Below are 11340 nucleotides of genomic sequence, written 5' to 3'. Positions count from 1 at the left end.
AACCTTTGATGCAGCATTGACTTCCAGAGCTGGCCTGGCCCAGCTATTTTTAGGAGAACTTCTGACCCCCGTCTAGCTAGGAAGGAGTGTCTGACAGCCCCCAGCTGGCTAGGCCTGGAGGTAATGAATGCTCCTGTCACTTTCTCGTCCGGGGTTGCTCTGCCTAGGATGCCTCTTCATGCCAGAAACCCAGGATGAGCTCGTCCCGTCAGAACTTCTCCTGCATGTTAGGGGCACACTCCTGTGCCCACTGGGCTAGCTGAGGAGTCCTGTTTGGCTTGATCCCTCACTGTTCTCAATCTTCCAACTTCCTGGAACCCGAAGTATGTGGAAATTAGGGATTTCCTGTGTTTGTTGGAAGTAGCCACTATGGAAGGCATCCTGGTCCTATTGTAAAGGAATGAATTATTAATGGAAATGAATATGCCACGTGTGGTCCCACACATGGTGAAGTTTAGAATGGAAAGGAGTGAAAAGCTCGTCTTCCTGGGTTTAAACCCTAGTCGTGTCACTTACTATGTGACCTTGGGTAAGTTATTTGACCTCTTTAGCCTCATTCTCTGTATCTGTAAAATGGGACTGCTAAGTAGGTACCTCATTGAGATATTGTGAGGCTTAAATGAGATATTACATATAAAGTGCTTAGCAGGGTGTCTGGAATGAATATGTTAGTTATTGCAATTGTTATTTTGACATTCAAGCAGAAGAGTATATTCATACCTAACTTTCACTCATGATATTTTCTAAGACACGTTCATGCCCCTGTCTGAGGAGGCAGTCAGAGGCAGAGAACTTGAAGTTCTGAACCTTGCCCTCCAAAGAACACAGATCTAACCCAGGACTCCCACCACCACACCACTCTGGGAGACCAGGCTGGAGTGCTCCATAGTCCTTAACCTGTTTTACATGGCTCATCTTTAAAGGCAAGACAGATTTTTGTGAATGAGAGCCTTCTTTACCAGTGCTTGGAGCCGGCTTGACAGAATGCGGGGATGTTTGTCATACTTTGGCTGTATACAAAGGTCAAAGTTTAGGATCCTGGTGTGAGATGTTCACATAATATAGAACAATACAGAGAAGACCGTTTCCATTGATGTGACCAAATCATTTCAACAACTGGCTTTTACTCTGAAACCATGAATAACGGTGCTAGTTAAAGCTGTTGCTTGGTGACATGCCCACGGGTCCATGTGGCTACTACTAACTTTATAGGACATCTTTTTCTTCTTCTTCTTCATCTGGTAAGGTTAATCCATATTTAGCAATAGGTTAATCTCCTTATGTAAGCGTCACCCCGAAAATCTTCCCAAACATTCACACATCTCATCATTTTCCGCAACTGAAGTGTGTAGTTCGTATGACCAAACCTACGAGCATGACTTTGGACCTCATTTTTATGTTTCTGGTGTTTGAAATGCCCTCTAAACATCAAACCACACAGTCTGATTAATGTCCAACATTACACCTTACAGATCGTTAAGTATTACAAATCCTAATTGAATGTAATTGTGCCAGTATGATTTCCTATAGCATCCTCAGTTTTCCCTTTCCTTTCGTGGGACTCAATTATTACTCTATATCTAGATGATGCTAGTGGCCCCTTGCCCCTTTAGAAGGCCCTTCGTATACTCTAAATTGCCCTCCTCCCATCAAGAGTAATGATGAACTTGCCCTGAACCGCATCTATCTCACGCTTGTATGCAATGGCATTCATTTCACAAATTGGGAATGTAGCGGGGATTTGTCACCTCTGTTGGCTCTGAATTCATTTAAATTTTTTAAAAAGCATCTGATTTTCCTTAGGAAACCACGTATTCCCCACTCTGAGTGCATGTGGTTGGAGTGGCTGAATCCACGACCCCACTCCCAACGCCCCCTCCCCTCTGCTCCATGGGCCACTGTGCAATGCAAGCCTCAACTGGCTGTATAATCTACCCCTAGGTGCAGAGATGGGCAGGAATGAGTGCTTGCTGCAGATGGCCCCATTAGACTTAGTGTAGAGAGGTTTACTGGAACACTTGTAAAAAGAATCTTTGTTTCCCGGGGCTGGGGGTGGGGGTCCAGATTTACTGGAATGGGAACCTGGAATAGCTGGTGGCCCTTTCATCTCTGAGTGGGAGGAGCCTGTTTAAATGAAACTAACACAGAGAAAGTAGAGCCAAAGGACAGAGATGGAGAGAGACCAAGTCCTAAGGACAGCACTGGAGCCCCTGCAGATTCCCTAAATTTTCCTCTGGACTTTGGTTATAGGTACTAATCATAGAACCTTTTTTTTTTTTTTTAACTTAAGTCAATTTGGGTTGTGTTCTAGATGGGTGAATGAATGAATGAATCTGGCCACACACCAACAAACACCAAGAATACCTGCTACCATCCCAATCGGTTTGTGTGCCATGGCCTTGTAGAACATTCTGTCATTGAACCTCAGTGAGACATTCCCATGTATGGCTAGTCATTGTTAGTTGCCTGCCCACCTGCCGCTTCTCCCGTCCCCTCCCTCCCCATTTCTTGTTAACAGGGCAACCAGGTTCCAGCCTGCAGGGATAAGTCATCATTGCTCTCTAGTGTGTGATCTCAACAGACTGCACATGACAAGACTTTTAGGATAGCTGGTCCCCACTCATTAAAAGACAGTAGCCATTTTTGACACCTAAAAATGCCGTCTGCACTCTCCACTGTCCTCCCCCACACTTTCAAACCCCTGTTACTCCTTTTTGCCAAATACTCATTTTCCCAAATTTCATTATTTCTTCATAAGATATAAGAGGAGTGAAGTTCTGCTAAAAAAATAAAATTCTTTCTGGTCCCCACTCTCTTTCTTCCTACTTTGAATACAAGGGTGTGGGGATGTGATATTTGATGAGTCAGCAGCCATATTTAGACCATAAGTGTATTCCTTTTCTAGAGGTTCTGTAGCAAATTACCACAAACTCAGTGACTTAAAACAACAGAAATTTATTTTCTTGTCACTTTGGAGGCCAGAAGTCTGAAGTCAAGATGTCAGCAGGGTTCGTTTCTTCCAGAGCCTCTGAGTGAGGATCCATTCTGTCTTAGCCTCGGCTAGCAATCCCTGCAGGTCCTCATGGACACATCACTCGGATCTCTTCCTCTCTCTTCACAGCGCCTCTTCCCCTTCTCTTCTAAGGACACTTGTCATTGGATGTAGGGTCCATCCTAATTCGAGATGATCTCATCTTGAGATTAATTATATCTGCAACGACTCTTGACTCTTGATCCAAATGAGGTCACAGTCACAGGTTCTGGGTGGACACCTCTTTCATGAGGCCACCATTTCACCTGCGATAATGTAACAAATCGAGGACAGAAAGTCAACGTGTGAGAATGCCAGAGAAGACTGTTAGAAAGATCCAGGGTTCTCAATGAGATTATCCACTTGTGGATGGTTCTTGAACACTTGTTCAAGCCTAGAGTTTGTCACCTCCGAGGCTTATGTCAATTAATCAAGAAGTCTTAGAACAGTTCTTCCTCAGACAGGTCACTGCCTGAAGATTTCACTGTAGTTCATTTGCGGCTTTCACCTAACAGTCAATTTAGTGGAACCTGGCAGATTCCGCAATAAGACAGGGAAATTCAATTTAATTTAAATTACTCCTTTCGGTGGATGAGGAATGGTGTGAGAAACAGGAAAAATAAGGGCACTGTATCATTCAGTGTTGATTTATTTTGACTGGGAATGTTTAATTTCAATTATTCATGGTAAAATTTTGTAGGCAAGCAGCTAATGTGTTCTAGGAAGCTGTGTTAAGGGAACACATGAAGCCAAACTACAGCTTGTGAGCTTGCAGTCCTCCGCACAAAAGCCTTCCCTGGGGTAAGACCTGGAAGAAAGGAGGGAAGAATTAAGCCCTTCCTGCAGTCAGGCAGCTGGCATTTTTTTTTGTTTTGATTCTTTTAAAATCACCCAAGTAGCATGTATATTGTCTTTGTCTTTTTAATTTTTAAATTTAATTTCTTTATACATGCCTTAACATATGCAAAGTTTGTCCAGATGTATGAGGTTCCTCTTTGTTTTTCTTTTGCTTTTATTATTGGCTCCCCCTGCCCTCTCTGGTCTTCTGGTCTTCCCTTCACCACATGATCCCTAACCCCTACCCCTAACCTCACCCCTGTAACCCCTGTTTACAATTATGTGTCTGTCCACCTCATTCCCCATCTACACACATACCGTGTGAAGCTCTAGCCAGGCCTGCCCACAGAAAACTCCTCCATGGCCATGAATTGTAAAGTCCTGGATCCTGCAAATGCAGACACAGATAACGGGAAGCCACACAACCTGAGACTCAGGCACCACAAAGGGGAGTCCCTCAGTGTGGACAAGCCAGCAAGGGTCAGCTCTCAGGCCCTGGATGGTGGGCCTGGCTGGCAGAGTTTGCAGAGCACCAGAATGTTGAGTGATGTGTGATGTAAGCTGAGATGCTGGCCGGGCCTTTGGGGGTGAGGGGGCGGTGGAAGGCAAAAGCCCAGGAAGCCTCTATTTTGGGTGGCTTCCTGCCCTGGCAAACCCTGCAACTGCCCTCTCTCAGATGTACTCTCTGTGCTGTTCTCATCTACTTCTTAGACTCCATGGAGCTTGGAAGTAGAACTGAGCTGGACTCAAGGGCTTCCTTTCCGCCATCTTTGAAGCCAGTTCAGGTCTTCTCAGATTCCGGTATAAGGCCTAAATACAGAGGAGTGTCTTTAAAATGAGTTTGTACATCAAAACTTGGATTCGAGTATTTTTTGCATTCTTCTGTATCTTCCTTCTTGCTCAAGGAATCCCCGTCAGTGTAACGGGTGTGGTGCTGCTGCATTCTTCTGTAGTTGTGTGGTTTCCACGCCCCTGCTGATGAACCAGCAGCCGGGGCACTTCTGGTTTTTTCTTTCTCTTCCTTTTTTTCCTCTGTTTTTTCTTACTGTTGTGAAAATTTCTGCCGTAAACATTCTTGTACGTATATCCTGAGGCACGGGTGCCTCTACTGCTATGGAATGGACTCCCAAGAATAAGATTACTGCAACATGATGAACCTTGAACATATGATACTAGGTGAGAGAAACTGGTTATAAATAATCCCATATATTTTTTTAAAGGTTGTATTTATTTATTAGAGAGAGAGAGAACAGGAGAGAGCACAAGCAGGGTGAAGGGCAAAGGGAGAAGCAGACTCCCTACTGAGCAGGGAGCCCGATTCAGGTCTTGATCCCAGGACCCTGAGATCATGACCTGAGCCGAAGGTAGACACTTAACCAACTGAACCACCCAGGCACCCCAAATAATTCCATTTGTATGAAATGTTCAGAGTAGGCAAAGCCAAAGAGACAGAAATAGGTTATTGGTGGTTGCCTAGGGGTGGGTGGGAGAAGAGAATTGGGAGTGATTGCTAATGGATGCAGGGCAGGGCGGGGGTTCCTTTCGGAGTGATGAAAATGTTCTAAAATTGGTCGTGGTGACGGTTGCACAACTCTGAGTATACAAAAAACTATAGGACTGTATACCTTAAACGGCCGAATTGTATGGCACGTGAATTTTAGCAAGAGAGCTGTTATTAAAAAAAAAAAAGAATAAGATCACTGGATCAAATGTGTATATATTTTTATTTTAATAGGTGCCACTACTCCCCAAAGAACTGTAGCTCTTCCCATTTCCAGCAGCACTGTGAGAACACCCTCTCCCCACAGTCCACCAGCAACAGGCCTTACACTTTTTTCCAGTTTCACCAATCTGTGCAGAGAAAGTGATTTCTCATTTTTACTTTAATTTTGTTTTTGCTGAGTGGGTATTCCAATAATACTTAAGTATACACAGTAACAAGTACAAGTTCCCTTTCACCTCCTATGTCACTCCCCATTCTCCCTTTTCCCCAGCCCCTGGCAACCACCAATCTACATTCTGTGTCTATGGATTTACTTATTCTGAATATTTCATATAAATAGAATTATACACTATATGACCTTCCGTGCCTGGCTTTTTTCACATAGCATTTTTTCACTTCGTATTTTTGAGATTTATCACCATTGTAGCACATATTAATACTTCATTCCCTTTTATGGCTCAATAATATTTCATCGTATGAGTAGACCACAGTTTGCTTATCCACTCATTCATTGATGGGTTGTTCATACATCTTTGAACTCACACATCACTCATGCTCATTGAACTAATGCTCATTAATGATGTACCTGGAACTGTTCTGTTGCTTTAAATGTAGAAACTCATTTAATCCTACAGCAGTCCTATAAGGTAGGTCCCTTATTCTACCTTATATCCTCAGTCCCAGACATCACCGAAGCACTAAATTCACCAACTCTCAGTTTGCCTACCTCCTCACTTCTTATGCTATATGATACAGCCCTTATTGCTTAAACCATTTTGAATTATTCTATTACTTAGAGCCAAAAGCACCCTAATTTGTCTATAATCACCATCTGCCTTCCCTCCAGCCCCACCTAGACTCTAGGTTCCATGAGAGCAAAGACTGTGTCGTTTGAGTTCATCAGCTCTTGGCCCAGTGCCTGGCACATAGGAGTTGCTCCACCAATATTTGTTGAAGGGTGAACAAATAAAGTGCTTTGAAATTGAAGCTAAGGAAACAACAGTTTTTGGGTTGAGTATTGAGAAAGTCATCTTCATCAACCTCGGAGATGAATCTGAAAGTGGGTGTCCATTGGGTGAGAAATGGCACTCCTGCAGAAGGAAAAGTCTATGCAAGCGTGGGACCTGTGAGCCTGTGCGGCATGGTTCCAGCACCAGGGAGTGGGTCTATGTGAATTGAAGAAATGGGAAAGGCAGGAGATGAGGTTGGAAATGTTGGCTCAGATTCCAGAGTCTAAGGAATGCCAGGCAAAAGAATTTGGATGTTCTCCTCAATGGCTGGGAGTCATTGAAGAGTTCTGGGCAGGAAGACATGTGTCTAGATCAGCAGTGTAGAAAGATCCATCTGGAAGCCGTTCAAAGGATGGGTTGGAGTCTGGAAAGCCTGGAGGCAGGAAGACCAATTAGGAGATACATTTTTAAAAAGATTTTATTTATTTATTTGAGATACTTTTTTTTTTTTTTTAAGATTCTATTTATTTGTTTGAGAGAGAGAAAGAGAGATCACAAGCAGGAAGGAGAGGGAGAATGTGGGGCTGGATCCCAGGACCCTGAGATCATGACCTGAGCTGAAGGCAGACGCCTAATCGACTGAGCCACCCAGGCGCCATTAGGAGATACATTTATCAGGTCCATTTTTGCTGCAATTAGCAAAAATCCAATTCAAATGGCAAAAAGTGGAATGTACTGGCTCACTGGCCACAGGAAGGGCAGTTGTATTATTGGACTTCAGGAACACCTAGAACCTGGGTCTGGATCACTGCCAGGTCTTCCCTTAGCTGTCCTGGTCACAGTCAGAACTGCAGGTTTCATTGTCTGCCTGGAGACAAGTTCCCAATGGGAAAGGCTTGAAGCTTCTCTCTAGCTGAAGTTGAGGCTGTTGCCCTGGGCAGGAAGAGAAGCCCAGTTTCCACACGGCTGCTACCCCCCAGTGGCAGCCTCCCAAAGAAATACCAATTGGAACTTTCCACCTGGCCTTGACTTTGGGTGGAAAGAAGGCTGGGGGAACAGAGATGATAGTGTCCCTCCTGGTTGACAGGAGGGCGACGTGGTTGTCCTCAGCTCACCCTGTTGTGGCTACTGGCTGAAGGCCTCTGGCAGGCTGGCTGGGGCTGAGGGGTGAGAAGGGGCGCTCAGCCAAGAGAACTCACGGGGACTGGCGTCTCTGCCCGGTGTCTGTTAGCAGAAGCATCTGGCTGAGAGCTCAGCAGTTCCACCCAAGGCCTGGGAAGCCAAGGGAGGGGCAGGACCCACTGCATTCCCCCAGCCCCAGGGGGAGGGAGAAAGCCAGAGGCCTTCCCCAAACCTGGGCCAAGAGAGTCTCTCTACTGGGAGAGGAAAGGCCCCAGACAGTTTAGGTGAAAGTGAGGTGAAGTTGGTGGGGCTGGGTCGGGGGTGGAGGGGGATTGTTTTAAAGCATGGGCCTGAGCTGCCAGGAAAAGCTTACCCTACCTGGAAGATCCAAGGAGGCTCTTAGTGGGTCAGACCTTTGGGTTATTTTTAACTCTGGATCGGGTTACAGAAAGCATTTAGCCTGCAGTCTGCACAGCTCTGGAAGGCAGACCACTGTGCTGGCGGGAGCTGGCGAGAGCAGGCCCAGCAGCTGATTCTTCGGTCACGCTGACGGGAACAGCTGCCAGCACCGGGGCTAGCCGAAGTGCAAACCCACAGCGTCCTGAACCACAGCTGCGACCTGCGTCCAGCTCGTGCCATGGGCCCCCTTTCCCCTCAGGAAGTTTTGCACTTTAGTAAGAAAGTGCTGAGAGAGTTAGATTCACAGCAGGAGGAAGGAGCGTGTAGGGCAGGGAGTGTGGCCAGGGGCAAAGCTCAGGGCTATCCCTCAAGGACGAGTCATCTGGGCACATTGAGGCAGGCTGGGTCAAGGGCCAAACAAGAGTCTATAAGCAAAGGGCTACAAACGCAGAGAAGAATGGGTGTCTGGGGTGGGGGTGGGGTGGGAGCGAGGACTCAAGGCTGGGACGCAGGAGGAGACAGCAACCCCTTGGAGGATGGGGAAGGTTTGCCAGGCCCATGGGGAATGGGGGGCACAAAGGGCTGCAGAAGAAACAGCCTGAGCCAGAAACAGGAGGGTTCTGGGCCCACTGGGGAATGGTGAGATGTTCTTCTACCCATAGTTTATGACTCCAGGAGTCCAGGAGAAAATCCTGGAAGGGTCAATTGTAATTGCCTGTCAGCGAATTTGGACTTTGAGCCATAGGTGGCAGGAGTCAAGGAAGAGTTTGAACAGGGAGTAATGTGGTCTGAGTTACACTTTACAAATGCTTCTTGGAGGCTGTGGGTAAGGCGGGGCTGGAAGGGGAGAGCCTGGAGGAGGAGGGAGTGGGTGGGAGGCTGGTAGAGCAGCTCAGGTGGTGGGAAGAAAGAAACAGGAAATAGACAGGAGCCCCTATCTGGGGGTTAGAGTAATGTGGGAGCACAAGGCACCAGGGCACCAGGAGGGGAGTTGAAGATGCTACCGGATTTGGGGCCTGAGGGACCCGGCGGGTGGATTCTCCTCCAGAGGATGGGGAAGGCAGAGGGAAGTTGTAGGGAAAGCATGCAGGTTGATATGGGTGTGGGGTATGCCCGGATGCAGTCAGGCTAGAGCCTTGGGGTCACTGTGTGGAGAAGTGAGCTTCTGCAAGGAGCTGGGGCGAAGTACCCAGGGAGAGAAGAGAGAAAACGAAGACAGGGAGGCTGGCAGAGACTGCTCACTGTTACCAGGATCCACCGTCCCTAGTTTGAGCTGGACACCTGGCCACTCAGCTTGAGATGATGAGTCCCAGGTTCCCCCACAGCTTCCTGTGGCCACGTAAGCAGGTTCTGGCCAGTGGGATGTGAGTGGAAGTGGTGACGTGTGCAACTCCTAGGTCATGCCTTTTAAAAAGCAAACGGTTTCCTTTCTGCCATTCTCCTTCCCTCTTCAGCAGGCTGGGACACTGGGAGGCAACTCTGAACACGGAAACATGGGTACCCCAGGGTGCCTGGGTGGCTCAGTCGGTGAAGCATCTGCCCTCAGCTCAGGTCATGATATCGGGGGACCTGGGATCGAGCCCGGGGAGTCTGCTTCTTCCTCTGCCTCTGCTCATTTCTCTCTCTCTCTCTCTCTTAAATAAATAAAATCTTTTAAAGAAAGAAAACACAGATACGGCTCCTAAGGATGGTAGAAGAGCAAGGCAGAAGGAAGCCCGGCTCCTGGATGTTCTGTGAAACATGGTGCCTCCGCGCTCCAGGCTAGCAAGTGAAGGGGAAACACACTTCTCTCGTGTTGGGGCTGCTGCTGTCGCTTACTCCGGGGAGAAGGGCAGGGAGAGAGTGGCTTTTTGTTATAGCCACTAAGCCTGTATCCTAAGTACTACTGAGTTTTCGTTCTGTAGAGAATAAAACTCTGAGAGATGCCAACACCGGTGAGGTACCACTGGGGAAAGTGGAGACAAAAAAGAGAAGAGAAAAACCAAAGAAGCAAACTGTTAGAGAATCCAAAGGAAGGGCAAGCAGGGTGAAACACAGCAGGAAAGGCCACAAAAACCAGGATCACCGGGAGACTGATTTGGCGAGTTCAGCAAACTGATAGGGGCTTCAGTTAGGCGTAGGAGCTTCCACCAGCAGAGAGAAGAGTAACATTTCGCCCATCTCCGGGCAGACTTCGTGTCAATGTGTCCCTCATTTGGACATTTTTAGTTCTGCATTGGCCTTTTGATTAAGAAAAAAAAAAAAATCAGGGTCGTGCATGCTTGTGCTCATGAAATCATCCAAGTGTGCAAACGGGTGCTTACCTGTATGAGTCATGATTTCTGCAGTATCATATGCTGCCAAAACAAAATTTTTTAATATTCAAGTGTTTATGTTCATCAAAGAATGCTCACTTTTCTCATCAGTTGACTTTGTAATAGTAAAGAGTTACACAGGCTGAATTATAACGTTGGTGAACTGAGCTGCACTAGCTAGGGCTTTTTTTATTGCAAGTGAAAGATGGTAACTCAAACCAAACTTTTTTTAAACAGAAGGAGAATTCACTAGCTCACCAAACTGAAAAGGTCAGGAGTAGGTCTGGCTTCAGGCACGGTTTGATCAGGGGCTCCCATTTTGTTACTGAGACTCGGGTTGTCTCTTTCTTTCCCTCAGTCCTATGTCGGCTTCATTCCTAACCAAGCTTCCTCCCTGTGGTCACCAGATGGCTGTACTGCTGCTCACATCTCCCCCACTTCAAGCGCGGGGAAGAACAGAAGTGTCTTAGTGAGAGGCCCCAGCAATTGCATTTAGGCTTTTATTTGGTCATAGGTACAATGCTGAACCAATCATACCAGTCTGAGGAAAATAAAGTATTAGCTGTGCACCTTGGGCAAGGGACTTAACTTCTCCATTTCTTAGTTTTCTTCTTTGTAAAATGGGGGAAAATAGTACTTATCTGATAGGTTTGTTATGAAGCTTAAATAAGTTAACATTTAAAAAGTACTTAGAAGAGCACCTAGCTCAGCATAAGCACCATGTAAGTGTTTATTGAACAGATCTGTTGACCAGGCCTGAGTCACAAGTCCCCATCACTACCCCCTTAGACCACAGTGACCGTGTGGGAGGAACAGCAGCTGTGGGACAAAGGGGAAGTGGATCCCGGGGACACAAGTGACTCAGGTTCTCCAGAGAGCTGGAATGGCGGGAGTTGGATGAGGCAGACGGATAGATTCGGAAAGGTGGGAGATTCTGATCCGGGAGGGGAATTTCAGGGTTGGAGGCTTTAACAATGCTACGGT

The sequence above is a fragment of the Ursus arctos genome, unplaced genomic scaffold (genome assembly GCF_023065955.2).
Source record: "Ursus arctos isolate Adak ecotype North America unplaced genomic scaffold, UrsArc2.0 scaffold_6, whole genome shotgun sequence".
Classification (NCBI taxonomy): Eukaryota; Metazoa; Chordata; class Mammalia; order Carnivora; family Ursidae; genus Ursus; species Ursus arctos.
This window is presented reverse-complemented; position numbering follows the sequence as displayed.